The following is a 15,316-nucleotide window of genomic DNA, read 5'->3' on the forward strand; positions in this document are numbered from 1 at the left end:
AGACAGATCTTTACGGATAACAATCGCTAGCAACGTTAACAGTGCAATGTTTCAACAAATATCCCATCAAGTTCAGGGTAAACAAATGACATGATACAAAAAATCTTGAAGTGAACAAATTAAAGTACACTTTATAAACCCAATTCAACATGTTCCTTTGGTTTGGGTCAAAGGTGGGTTTCCCATTTAAATTTGTCTGTAACAACAAACGACCTTAAATAAAAGTTTATAACTTTAACTGTCGACTGCTGAGCAAAAGTCGTTTATATGTCACCAAAAGCCCTGGCTGCGCTCCTTATTGTTTTATAACAAAAACAGATACCCACTTCGTAAATGAAATGGGATTTAACGTCCTACTGTTCTGCTATGACTGGACTAATGAAGACGGGCATATGCCAAACTCATGCGCTAAGATGGAAATTTTGCCCGGACAGCGGCGCTACGGTCTACTCTTATATCGAATTCCAGCTGCCAAGGAATCTTTCACGTGCACGCCGATGTGTACACGGGGTCTCGGTTTTTCGTCCCTTCCAAACGACACCGCTGACAAAAAGAAAACCACGCCAGAAAATTCGGAATCGAACACGCGACTTCCAGGTTAGCGAGCCAACGACATCATGCTCACCCCTTCACTTAGCAATGAAAACCAAACGTAATAAAATCAACAAAGAAAAAAAAAAGTTTTGTGAGTAGTGTATGAGTTCTTTAATGTGTTATTTGGTAAAATAAGATAATAAGATAAGATAAATTAAGAAAGAAATCAGTATTGATTATTTGACTTAAAATTAAAAGGTTATACATTATAAGGAGTTCCACAAAACGCACCGGGATTCTTAAAGTCAATGAGTTTGAGCTAATAAGTGCGGCACCTACCTATAGTAAATTGATTTGATGTCTATCACATACTGCTCACTTTCTGTTAATTATGAATTAAAATATTGGCTCGCAACTTAAAAGGTTTTTTTATCCCTTTTGTACTAAACGGTTTCGACCACCATTATTCAACTTTTAGAATCTAAAAGTTCCCGTTCATTTGGACAAATCTGATTATAATATCCAAGTAACATATCTTCCAAAATTTAGTGTGGAGGGGGGGAGTGGATGGTCGAATGGTTAGCACGTGCGCGCTGTATCATAAGGCCTGTCGTTGAGTCAACTGGCGTGGTTTCGAATCCCCGGTTGTACGTGACCAGGATTAGGGTTGCCTGTCCAACCTCGTGGGTTTTCTCCGGGTCCTCGGTTTCCTCCCACTGCAAGCGAATTATTGAAATAAAATTAAAAAACATATGTTAGTCCCGAAATGACCAAGCATCTCTCTCTCTCTCTCTCTCTCTCTCTCTCTCTCTCTCCAAAATTTAGTGAAATATGTCCAGTGGTTCAGGGGAGCAAGTGGAAAATGTAAAAGTAAACAAACGAAAGGTATCTCATGGAGGTATCTTTATTATACCAGTCGGTACAGAAAAGTAAGATGGTGAACCCCATTTCATTTGAATTCATCTCGTGATAATAATGTTCTTATTTGATCAGTTATGTCTCTTAATGCATATTGTGGAACGACAGAAAAGACATAGGATCTTCCCCTTGGAATTTTCCATATTGTCGAACCCCTGGCCGATTCCAGCTCTCCCGTCAAAAGGCAAAACCTAGTAACTCACTTTTTTCTTATTTTGAGAAAACAAAGGAAACGTAAAGAATGAATATTAAACCCCAGCTCATCCATTGATTTGACTATTGAGTTACTATGTTTTGCTGTGGTATACTAGGCAAATGAAGGAAGTTGCTAGGTTGTGTCATGGGTGTAACTGCTTACAAAATCAAAAGATTGGAATATCTTGTACAACAACAGGAAGCACATACCCTAGTAACTACAAATTTGGTCCTAACTCAATTTTGATAAAAAAAAAGTGAGTTACTAGGTTTTGCATTTGGCGGGAGAGCTGGTGAAAAGTGGTTACTCTCTTGATCGACGACATAAAGTAGCAATGGATGATTACCTTCTGCCAGAAAAAGAAATCTGGACGCTAAATCCTTTCACTACACAAACGGCACAGCCATTACAGTGCGTATGATAAATTGAGAACTTAAATACAAACATAAAATAAAACGGATCGGAGTATAATATATGTCAAAGTATTTAATTCATTCAAATCCAACTTAAAGACATTATATTTTACAAAAAAATATTAGATGTGGTAAATCGATATTTTTGAAGCGTTTAAAAGTTCTTTTAGTTGTGATATAGTGCGATATAGTAATATATTCCTTGATGGACTCACTGGTAATGTTCACGGGAAGAGCAGCAACTACCAGTTTTAGAGCAACCAGAGAGTCTACACTTGGAAAAATTCGTTGTTTAAATGGCCTTTAGTAATTGACAAGCATATATAAATAAAAATAACTATATGGAATAACAATAATTACTTAGTGTTTACTAGGTTTCGTTGGTCATGGTATCCGTTATGTTACTCAGTGTTAATTATTGATTAGTTACTAACGTTTAAGCGCATTCATTTGAGAGGCGTACTTGATTGTAGGTTACAAGGACTCATCCACGGAAGAGAATTCATTTATTGATTGAAACACATAAAATGTCGCATATCAAATCAGTATTCGATCCTTCTTAAATACTCGAGACCAATCATGATATACCTATGATAAGAAACAGGAGACGTATAACTCGACAATGCAGTAGTTTGAAGCTTTTTTCTCCAGTCCGGTGACATTAGACAGTCTGTGGGCATCTTTCGTTTCACATGATCCTGTTTGATGTTCTGATATTTAAATTCTTGGACTGGTGTTTCTTGTTAAAATGAAGTTGTGTGTGTACATATATTAGGAAATTGCTTATATAAATGTTTATATGAAGTGTTTCAAACTTCGCAGGAATACATACAAACAACATTTAAGATTTTTTATGAACCGGTAAGTTTAAATTTCTAAGAAAAGTCTGAGCGAATTGAATTGTATTGAAAACCAGAAATAATTATATTGGTATTCAATATTGAAATTGGTGTCCTTGGTCGTTATTCTTTACTGCATAATCTTTCCGTTAATAGAAAAGGAGTCGGGGTGGAGCTTGGGTCCGGATGTTCTAACATCAACGCTTTAGATCATTCAGTCTGTCGTTGAGCCATATGGCGTGGTTTAGATGTCAGGCGTGTATGTGTCATGGAACAGGGTCACCTGCCTAACCACATGGGTTTTTTCCTGGTATTCCGGTTTCCTCCTACCTCGAACTACTCCTAGGCTCAAGCAAATATAGAAATAGAAATATTTACCAGATGTTAGTCTCGAAAGAATCTGTTTTTTGATGAGCCGAGGTTAAACCCTAGTTCTCCCCCTCTCTCTCTCTCCTAAATATAAATCGAGGATGTAATGCTTTCTGTGCACGTCGATACCGATTTTATTCGTTCTGAAAATTACTGTATCAACTTCTGCCTATTAAATTTAGTGTAAGAATATTTAAGCCCCACGTCAACTGCGTAACATCAACAACCTGAATTTTACTAATCGCTTTGAAATCTATTGAAAAAACAATCAAATAATGTATACATTTTTGTAACAATAATATATATATATATTAGTAGAGTATGAATGACAATCACATATGCCACCAAGATTATTAAAAAAGGAAACTAGGAAATTCCCAGTTGACACGAGATATTGGATTGTCTAGTAGATAAGAGGAAAACAGTTGAGATTTACAATCGTCCATTTATACTAGGTGCTGCGTAGTCATTGCGTCTTAGCAGCCGATATATGTTGTCATGCAACGCAAATAAAGCTGCAAACTTTCAGAAACTGTTTAAATTTCATTGAGTACTAACCTTACATAATTCAGAGTGACTGTGATCACTGATGCTTTAATTTGAGCTATAACTCTACAATAATAGTCTACACACTTATTCAAATAAGGGGGTCACGGTGGCTAAGTGGGTTAGACGCTGACTCGCTAGCCTGGGGGTCGGGTGTTTGATCCCTGCATTGGCCGAGAAAGTTTATCCAGATTTTCCGGCGTGGTTCCCCCTTGTCAGTGATGCAGGATGGGACGAAAAACCGAGGTCCCGTGTACACATTGGCATGCACGTAAAAGATCCCTTGACAGTTGGAATTCGATATAAGAGTAGGCCGTAGTGCCGCTGTCCGGGCAAAATTTCCCTCATGGCACACTGTATGGCGTATGCTCGTCTTCATTAGCCCAGTTCGGAGCAGAACAGTAGGACGTTAAACCCCATTTTATTTTATTATACGCCCACATTGAAATGTGGACGTATATTGCCGTCGCCCCCGTCCGTCCGTCTGTCGGTCCGGCCGTCCGTCCGTCCGTCCATCGTCCACAATTTCTTGTGAACGCTCTAACGCCAAAAGATATCATCCAATTGTTTTAAAATTGATATATGTTGTTTACATTAATGAGATGAAGAAACCTATTTAATTTCAACAATTTCCGTTTATTACGTCTAGAGTTATGGCCCTTGTTTCACTTTGTTGAACCTTGTGAACGCCCTAAAGCCAAAAGTTATCATCAGATCTTTCTGAAATTTATATGCATTATTTAGATTACTGAAACGAAGAAGCCTATTGAATTTCACCAATTTCTGTTTATGGCCCTTGTTTCACTTTATTGAACCTTGTGATTGCTCCAACGCCAAAAGTTATCATTCGATCTTTGTGAAATTTACATGCATTATTTAAACTGGTAAAACGAAGAGGCCTATTGATTTTCAGCAATTTCCATTTATTATGTCTAGAGTTATGGCCCTTGTTTCACTTTATTGAACCTTGTGAACGCTGCAACGTCAAAAGTTATCATCCGATCTTTCTGAAATTTATATGCATTATTTAGGTTAGTGAAACGAAGAAGCCTATTTTGAATTTCAGCAATTTCTGTTTATTACGTCTAGAGTTATGGTCCTTGTTTCACTTTATTGATCCTTGTGAACGCTACAACACCAAACGTTATCATCCGATCTTTGTGAAATTTATATGCATTATTTAGATTAGTGAAACGGAGAAGCCTATAGAATTTCAGCAATTTCCGTTTATTACGTCTAGAGTTATGGCCCTTGTTTCACTTTATTGATCCTTGTGAACGCTCTAACGCAAAAATACCCGATCTTTGTGAAATTTATATGCATGATTTTAATTAGTGAAACGAAAAAGCCTATTGGATTTCAGCAATTTACATTAATTACTTCTAGAGTTATTGCCCTTGTTTCACTTTGTTTAACCTTGATAATGCTCGATTGATGATAGTTATCATCCGATATGTATGAAATTTATATGCATCATTTAAATTTGTGAAACAGGTCTATTGAATATCAGCAATTTCCGTCATTAATTTCTAGAGTTATGGCGATTGTGAACGTTTGAATGACAAAATTGATCATGTGATCTGTATTAAATTTATATGCATTATTTAAATTAGTCAAATTTCAACAATTTGTGTAGATTACTTCCAGAGTTGAGACCCTTTTTTCAGTTTGTAGAACCTTGTAAACCCTCAAACGACAAAATTTATAATCTGATCTGTATGGAACTGTCTTGTAAAGGCCCCCAATTACGTACAAAGGAATAAATATGCGACAACCCTTGACGACCGCTCGGACGATTTAGCTGCTGTGGGCAACAGGTTTAGCCGAAGGCCGAGGGGTTAAACCTGTTAACGAATAAAGCGTGCTATAAATGACTTGTAACATTGACAACTTTCCAACATGCTTATTGTTATTGCACAGAAAACCCACCCCACTTCTCTATATGATTTCTACTAAAATTATTCAGATAAGTTATATTTATAGCACGGCTTTCATGAGTTAACAGGTTTAACCAGAGGCCGAAGGCCGAGAGGTTAAACCTGTTAACGAATGAAGCGTGCTATAAATGACTTGTAACATTGACAACTGCTCAACATGCTTATTGTTATTGTACAGAAAACCCACCCCACTTCTCTATATGATTTCTAATAAAGTGTGCGATAACACTGAACATGTCTAGTTATTGCACGGTTAAGCTCCACCCAATCTACTAGAGGGAAAACAATCTGCTTATTCAACGAAAAGAACAAAGGAAGATTTCCCATCCATGTTACAAGTGTCTTTATAAGTGTCTCAAGGCCCGTTACTCTGCAGGTAAATTCTCAAATGATTGAAGTTCCACATTAATCCTTGATTTCTATTATTTCAGATAATATGACCTATGAAAATCACACAAAATGAGTACCATAAAATTTGGGATATAACTTTCAAGATAAAGGTAAATATGTCTATTCTAATTCTATTCCTGAAACGAACGTATAATGAAAAAGGCGAATACTAATTGCATTGAATATTTTATTAAAAAAATGTTTGGAACAAATCATATGTCACACAGCCGGTAGCAAATCAAATGTGTATCAAAAGAAAAGCCGTAAAAATTAACAACTATGAGATTTCTATTTTCCAATTTGGACGAATATTTTTGCTTTTTATAAAAAAAGAACAGTTGCTGTAACACTATCTTAGTGAAAACAAAGATCAGTTTCGTAAATATAGGATTTATATACATAGGAACAAAATATAACACAACTACTTCATTACTATAGAAACTAGACTATACTGGAGCTAGACTACATCGAGGACTAGACTATGGCAGGAACACATAGAACAATATTAAATCCACCATTCCGCCCTCTGCCAAGGTAGCGGCTGAACTCGGGTAAGTCCATGCACTCGTCCAAGCCTCTCTTCTCCGCCCGTCTGTGGTCCTCTTTAGTCGATTGCCTAACTGCGAGTAAACTCCTCAATATATGCCCTCGGACGATAGATAAGACACATTGTCATACATGCAATTGTCTCTTTTATCTCGGTCACGGCATGCTTACTGACCAGTGCATATTCCTTTGGAGTAAAGCGGAACGTGTGCACAGATCATATGTAGCTTGTAAAGGACACATTGAACTAATTACATGTTTAATTACAACACAGACAATCGTGACTTAAGAACAGTGCATACAGAGTTAAAAGGTCAATATTATATACATTATCAAGAAGCATGGATGGAGGTCAATAAGTTCAATTTGATAAAAGTTATAGATCACTTTGTTACATTGCTTCAAATTATTAATTTGTTTCGCCTATTGGATGAACCACCAATCATCATTTCGTGTGATTGTATTTATTTTCAAAACAAGTTTCCTGTCATGAAGACGTTTTAGTAAAGTGTTTTTCATATCGATAGCTCGGTAATAGCTCTCACATTGCTTGTCAAAATGAACAATGATGTTGGCCAATATTGACGTTATCTGTAACAATCCGGAAGGTGACATGTAACATCGACCTCCCCAGGTGGTTGTCTAATGGATGAACAATATGGTAGGATATCAGACAGCTTTTCATGTTGTAATCTCCTAATAACTTGCTCCAAGGGCGATATAACGGATCATCATTAGAATACTGCCTAAACTTAAATCACGGGAAACTAATCGAACACAGCAGTACGATCAAATTCCCTGGTACTACTAGCAGACACTGGTTAAGCCAAGGGATATTACGGCGCTCAAGTTCGTTTGAACATGCCAAAATGGCTATCAGCCAAACGTGGAAACAATCGCGATTGGTTCTCGTATCATTTGATTTATCGATTTTTGTTTAATTTTTGAGTAAATATGAGTTAAAATGTTATTTTCCATATATATACCTCTTGTTATAGTGTATCATTGCGCCGTTGTTGTATGGTAATACTAATAAAGGTATATTCGCAATATCAGATGGAATTCTATTCAATCGCTGATTAAAGTACCGATAACACCCGTTTACATTAGCCACGTTGGCATCCGCCACCAACACATGTACTAATGGAAAAGGTCATGCCAGTGTGTTATATATGTTTTCCTTTTTCTCCATATATTCATTAATTTATGTTCAGGTGATTACGATGTTAACCTTTCAATATATTACATTTGATCGAAAACATATTCTTTATCTGAGACATGTTAATTTGTTCCTTCACAAAACATTTCATGTAGCTGGCGACCTTAGTCATCAGCAACAATAGCGTTTCTTTACTCATAAAAAATTGACAATATTATTATAGACAATTAAAATTTTGACTAAAACGGTCGTATAATAATCACCAATAAGAATATTTTTTTGTCAAAAGTATTGCAAAAAGTGACCGACAAGAAAAAGATATGTTAGAGATATACATATTCTACACATCATATACAAAAATTAAATGAAGTTTTAAAAAAATATGGATGATTGAAAGTTTGGCAAAAACGGTTCTACTAATCACCGTCAATAACCAACAAGGGCGACGTTTTTTGTAAATTAAAGTCTCTGACTATTGTGAAAGTTAAATCTCTAAAAGGAATATCAACCCTAAAATGTTTCGATTCAGTATTTAAAAACCATCCACTGCAGACGATATGTAAGAAATGATCTACACAAGCCAGCACCACCTATGACTTTCGCTGAAATCTTTTTATGGGTCTGTTTTTAGTCCGATTGAATCCAACGGTATGTTATTTGCAGTAAAACAACCCCAATTATCGAAATTTCACCTTCATATAACAGGAAAACGTATATCGGTTAAGCTGAAGGGTTAATACTAATCATACTTAATGAGCTTAATGTTTCCCGTGTTATGGCCGAACTCTTTAACAAAAACATCTATGCACTGGGTTTTTTTTCTCTTGTAGTACTAAAATGACTGAAACCATTTTATGCTTCATGTTATGCCTCGTTGTTTACAAAAAATATTTTTTCTAAAATTGGCCTAATTATGCCCATCTGTTTTGATACGATTTTCGTAATACTTTCCTGAACTTTTCTAAAAAAAATAAAATAAAGCGATGCTAGAAGCCCTAAACTATTCGGGAATTAATTGAAATTTTTGTGCTCCAAACTAAAAAACTGTAAGAAGCGCAAAGTGAGGGGCGTAAGAATTTATTATTAATAAATCACCAAAGAGATTTATTTCCTTAATTAGTGTCAAATGGCTCGTAGACACTCTATTTGGGTCATTTTGAGACTAACTTACCTTAGTGAAAGTTTGTTGGAGGAATAAGCAATAACCGACTATTCTAGAAAAAAAAGGCGCACACTGCTATGACGAAGAATTGACTCTTAATAGGTTCATTCATTGGGAAAGAATGTCGACGAAATGTGAATAGCGTGTGTGCATGGCATCGACATCGTCTTATTTTATGTATGTGTTGATTTATTTCAAAATAATTATGTTATCACTTGCATGCTGTAAAATGAAATGAAATGGGGTTTAACGTCCTACTGTTCTGCTCCGTACTGGGCTAATGAAGACGGCCATACGCCATACAATGTACTATGAGGGAAGTTTTGTCCGGGCAGCGGCACTACGGGCTACTCTTATATCGAATTCCAACTGCCAAGGGATCTTTTACGTGCACCCCAATGTGTACCCCTGTTTTTTCGTCCCATTTAAATGACTAGACAGTTGTCCTTGTCAAGCCCTCCGTCCTGCATCACGCCGGAAAATCTGGATGAAATTTCTCGACCAATGCAGGGATCCAGCCGCCGACCTCCAGACTAGCGAGCCAGCGTCTTACCCACTTAGCCACCGTGCCCCCCCCCCGCCAATATGTGCACGGGACATCGGTTTGTTCGTCCTATACGTTGTCCCTTACCAGGCCCTCTGTCCTGTACCACTGACAAGGGCGGGGCACGCCGCAAATTCTAATTAACTTTCACGGCCAATGCAGTGGTCGAACACGGGATCAAGTTAGTGAGCCAACGTCTTACTCACTGAGCTACCGTGGCTTCCAACGGGGTAATGATGACGACGGACCTGTCACGTGTACTATATGGAATATTTTGTCCGGACAACGGTGTTTTCCCCTATTGTTCGTCGTATTCCAACCGTCAAGTATTGAATACTTTGTATTAGTTAATTTCGTTTGAATATCATCTGTGGCTAAGTGGGTAAGACGCTAGCTCGCTAGCCTGGAGGTCGGGTGTTCGATCCCTGCATTGGCCGAGAAAGTTCATCCAGATTTTCCGGCGTGGTTTCCTTCCCCTTGTCAGTGATGCAGGACGGAGGGCCTGGCAAGGACAGCTGTTTAGTCGTTCGGATGGTACGAAAAACCGAGGTCCCGTGTACATATTGGCGTGCACGTAAAAGATCCCTTGGCAGTTGGAATTCGATATAAGAGTAGGCCGTAGCGCCGCTGCCCGGACAGAATTTCCCTCATAGCACACTGTATGGCGTATGCCCGTCTTCATTAGCCCAGTTTAGGAGCAGAACAGTAGGACGTTAAACTCCATTTCATTTCATTTTGAATATCATTCATTAGTATCATGATCTTATAAGGCATATGTATTTTGTACGTAGACTCAATACCACATTTCGTTGTATTAACCTATTGTCTGGTTTATTCTTAGGGGAAAATGTCTTTTGAATATCGTCCTACATTTCGTTTTATTGATCTTTTGTCTGGTTAATCCTTAGGAAAAACGGACCCTTTGAATAGAACTATAACACAGCAAGCATAACATAATGACAATTTTGGGATCAGGAATACACAAACGCATCCCGCCTTGTTGTTGTTCTTAGGACGACGTTCTTCGCCAACTCTGGTATGCTTGAAATGAAACTTGGCATGTTTGTTCCTGGTCCATATGTACGCTCGTAATTGTTACCTTTCAAATGACAGACCTAACAAACACCGTCTGCGTAAAGAGTGTTAGATAAAAGTTTATATCGTAACACTGACACAGACATCTGCTTTAATAATTCAATTCAATGATTGGAAATCGATGTTATGCAAGAATCAGAAACATCTTTTCACCAAGTTCAACGAGAGCTAGACTGGAAATCTTTATAAAACTGTTTACAAAGCTGTAATCGTGATTAAAGCACTCAATGATTTATGCTCTTTTATGAATGCTGTTTAGGATACATGCCATTCCAGTTTTCAGTTACATATCAGGACTAACCTTAATGTTTGCGTTTGTATCAACACACTGCCAACACAATTAATGTGATGTGAACTGGAATTCTGTAGAACTCCCATTTATTTTAATCGCCTACTTAAAAGCTGGCCATAGAATAATATATTAACATAACCGCATTTGCCAATTTGGACACAGTTACCTGATTGGGGTAAGTAATTTTAACCGAAAGTGATGAGTCGTGGAGGTATGTAGACTCGAAATAGCTAGTATCACATTTTCTTTTAGTGATACTTACTTATACAGCTTCGATTTAATTTTGTCAATGACCCAGTCGACTTGACTGAATATGTTCATTTTTTGAGCATTTTATTTCGGTGATTTCGACATTAAGCGTGATAACTGTTGTGACGGGTGTCGTGCATGAGGACAGGTGGACCTCCTCTTCTAGAACATCCGATACCACCCTTGTTTAAGGCGTTCATGTAACTAACTTGTACTTAGTTACGTGAACGCCTTAAACTAAGGTATCATTTTTATTCTTGACCACACTTGATTGCCTATTAGGCATTCGACACAATAACCCAACGTTTGTGTTCATTTTATTGGCTTTGTACGCCTGTAGCGTTAAACGAAGGGTAAAGAAAATTCGTTCTAACCAAACACTGATTCCGACACTGTCTTAATTGCACCAAGCGATGTTAGTGATGATTACTCGACAAACATAGCTTCACGTGTTCATTATAAGAAACATCAATTCCATCGTACTTCCGTCATAAACATTTGATTTGCCGTAAAACGAAATTATATCTTAAAATAGATAGATGATCGATGTGGCCTTTTATCACCAATTCTAGATCAGACAACTCTGAATAAGATGAAGTTGAATTCATATGAAAAAACTCAAATTTCAACACTCTTTATAGACATGTATTACTACAGTCCCAACCAAGGTATATATAAAACAGAATTTGAGTTGCATAGTAGGAAAGCGTATTATTGATAAAAATGTATATTATGTGTGACACTACCTTTCTTGCTATACGTTGGATTACTAATTATTTCTCTGTCTGGTGTACCAATTGAAAGATACATTAAAATAACCAACTATGGGTTGTAAATCCCCAATAATGCTAACAGTATGTCATTTATCTGCCATTAGCCGTCTAGATATGGGGGTCGAAATGTCGTATTTAGAGAGAAAACGTCTTTAACTGTGTAATTTCATTAGAAAATTTTGCTATTTACACAATTAATTGCAACAATGTTTGATTTATCTAATAAGTATGAAGTTTAGACAAAATCTCATCTATGTCATTTTAAGTGCGTAATTTCATCATAATAATTGATAGACCAACCATTTTACAAGAAGCAGCACAGACAATATCATAATAATTTAATGGAATGCAACACGCGTATAATAATGGCGTTGCAGTCTACATTAAGGTAGTTGCCCTATACTTTCATGTTGTAGTTTTGTCGAATGTTCTTCTCTTCGCAAAACCCGAAGTTTTAGTTTTGAGAGCGGGGCTACTCGTAGGTTAACTTCCTATGTACGTATACGGAGTTCCCGGTGTTGGCCTAGAATGTTCCTCGAGATCTTCCAGACATTCATTTGAGTTTTTATATTAAATCAAAAGGAACAGTATTGGGTAACTTAACTGCATGTCCCAATTAGGTGGTTTGCAAAGAAAGATAGGTAAGCCAACATGGGTACAGCTTTACGGGGTGTTCCCACTTAGTCGGCAGGCTCTGATGTCAAATTTTGTCGCTAATCCAGAGTTAATCAAAGGATTAACAGTCTGCCGGCTAAGTGGGAACACACCTTTTAAACAGACTATAGTTTTAAGATCAATCAAAGGATTAACAGTCTGCCGGCTAAGTGGGAACATGTCTACAGTAAAATGAGAACAATCACAAATTGCTCTTTTTTTTCGTTTTTGTCTTCATCTCGATGAACTTTCTCAGCCAACACCGGAATCGAACCAACATCCTCATGTTTCTATGCGAATCTCACTGTAATTTTTTTTATAGACATAATTATTGAAAATTATATGCTAAAATGTGGGATTTAGAGTTTATTTATACATAAGTTTATAAAATGTGGGACGTAGCTAAAACGTATTTCGACCAATAGTGTAATATATCCCCAAAGATGACAAGAAAGGGTTTTAATCGAACAGCATTATGACCTATAGTATCATAATGAAATCGATAAAAGTACATACGGTGAATACTATACCTTAAATGTTTCTACTACAGACTGATAAAACACAATAGTGTTTGGTATAAATGGAACCATGAATCCGCAAATGAAGAGAACGTCTTTGGAAGAATCTTGGAAAAGGAAGAAGTGCGTGAAATAGCTTTATTTAAATTTCGCTTTTATCAAGTTGATATCACAGAAAATGTGAAAGAAACGACCATAATGATCGCGTTCTAAAATCTAGACACTGCCAGTTCATTTTTGATCAGATTCGCTCAGTTGTACGACTGGTCTACCCTAGGCTTAAGTATTGTGTAGTAGTATTGTATTTTCAACGTCTGTTCCATCACATTTAATTATTGATATAATACATATACAAACTTTGTTTAATGTAGGAGACTTTCCATATTACCTAATTTCACCATTCAGTGGGAACAGTTGTACATATAAAACTCAAAGCTATTTCCCCATAACACCCCATCGAAGGAATCACCTTCTGCACGCAAGAAAGAAGACACAATTGCCCGATCTATTAATGACACAAACGATGTCACTAAGCTCAACGTAAGTGGCAGTAACTGGTATCAGTTTCAAAGGAATGTGTCTTTTTTAAAAACAAATGCATTTAATTAATGACATTTCGTGTAAAAGATAATTAAACGACCAGAATAAAGTCAACTGATATATATATATTTATCTTTCCTTATCCATGATATTTAAACATTCATTATACTGGAGCTAAATCTGCCTATTGCAGATCTTTCTTTGGGCCTGAAATTTTATATAAACTATTAATTAGACATCTATTAGCATGAAAAGACCTTAATTAACTCCCGATGCCATCTTATGTGTCGGATTTTCTCTGGATTTGAATCCGATTTGCTGCTTAAAGCTCACTGATCATTTAATTCAAAAATCGAGATAGGACTAAAATTCAAACTCTAATATCTCGGTTCAGAGTGAAGCAATTTGTCTGAAATTTTCAGTATATTCCCTTTATCTAATCTTCTATAATGTATTTTTAAGGAAGTAGATTTTTCCTTTCTTTACAAAAAATCAGATATCATGTAGAGAGTTTTAAATTTCTCCTAATTTGCTCACATAATCAATATAAGAGTTCCGGTGTACAATAAACAGTCTTTAATTAACACTTTCAACCAGGTGGTCGATCGACATTGGAGAACTATCAAGACAAGACATATTACCTAGATCCAAATTGTAATTCATTTAATCGTGGCTCAATAACGGACCCTACTATGTTTAGAACAGTTTGAAAACCCAGCAAAAACAAACGAAATTTCGACCGGTATTTTAATCAAATTGGATAGAAAATTCATAGTAGATTGGGTATTTTTGCACGTCCGGATGTATTGATACAGAGGGACTAATTGACCCCAGAGGATATTGGGAATCGATTGCATGGGTTTATCTACAGCTATGATTGTATATTTTTTACGAAGAAGGTTGTCCTTTGTTACATAGCGGATGCAAAAGGGTTAGTATTTTTGATCAACAGAATTCTTTACATATATAATCCCACATAGACAATCACACCACGAGGAAGAGAAAATGGAAAAAGAATCGATTCAAATACTGATTTATGCTTCTGCGTGTGAAAGGAAAACGTCTGGAAGTGAAATCCCCGATAATAGAGGATTCACGGTGTATTAATTAACTGAACGCTGTGTTGCTGTCGTTAATTAGGGTTCATCAAAACTATTAACAAAATATGTGCTACCAAGCCAACTCATTATGTGATAATCCATTAGATAGGTAAACTCACTGAAAACCTATATCACCCGGAACAAGCGGTTGTCATGCAAGATACACCTATAATTTTACAGAGATAAACTGAGAACAGCCTGAAAATAACCACCGATTTTACGGACCGATACTCAAATACCGAAAGGAACCCAAATCTTTAGGATATAAATATAAGTTTCATCAAAATCGGATAGTTCGCAACCTTGGTTACACTATTTGCGTACATGAAGCGTCCGTTTTGTCTGAGCAGAACAGTAGGACGTTAAACTCCATTTTATTTCATTTCATTTCCATTTTGTCTGGCAGTTTCGGTCCGATTTTCACGAAATTCGAACTCAATCGTCATTACGGTGATACAATTAAATGTCCTTTTAAATCGGATGGTTTACAAGCTAAAACCGTGATTTTTCGTACAACCAGGGGCTATAGTCCATAAAGTTAC

The 15,316-nt window shown here is 36.7% G+C and overlaps 1 protein-coding gene across 1 annotated transcript in view; it reads left to right on the top strand.

Moving 5' to 3' along the window:
* Positions 1-15,316, top strand: part of LOC126827049 (orexin/Hypocretin receptor type 1) — a 101,027-nt gene that overhangs the window by 70,361 nt on the left and 15,350 nt on the right. The window contains exon 2 of the mRNA XM_050556221.2: positions 6,184-6,252. The gene's annotated coding sequence lies outside the window, so the exon portion shown is untranslated. The remainder of the gene's footprint in view (positions 1-6,183; positions 6,253-15,316) is intronic.

Source organism: Patella vulgata, chromosome 7 (genome assembly GCF_932274485.2).
Source record: "Patella vulgata chromosome 7, xgPatVulg1.2, whole genome shotgun sequence".
In the NCBI taxonomy this organism is placed as follows: Eukaryota; Metazoa; Mollusca; class Gastropoda; family Patellidae; genus Patella; species Patella vulgata.